The sequence below is a fragment of the Odontomachus brunneus genome, unplaced genomic scaffold, assembly GCF_010583005.1.
Source record: "Odontomachus brunneus isolate Ranch 3 - 2012 unplaced genomic scaffold, Obru_v1 Obru_scaffold_198, whole genome shotgun sequence".
Lineage (NCBI taxonomy): Eukaryota > Metazoa > Arthropoda > Insecta > Hymenoptera > Formicidae > Odontomachus > Odontomachus brunneus.
The window spans coordinates 432,271-432,502 of NW_022639648.1; positions in this window are offsets into that span (position 1 = coordinate 432,271).

Sequence of the window (232 nt, forward strand, 5' to 3'; positions counted from 1 at the left end):
AAATGTTCCCTGAATGCTCTTATAAATTCTTTCCATTCTCTCCATGTATTTCTGTTATTCCGGTACCAGTGGAGCGTTCCTCCTCTTAATAGTTCTGGCAGCCCTTGCAACATTTGTTCGCCTGTGTAGTTGTACCTACTTTGTAATTCCTCGATTCGTTCTAAAAATGAAATGGGGTCTTTGCCATCAAATTGGCATCCCCATTTCCTCATTTGATTAATCGTTTTTGCTA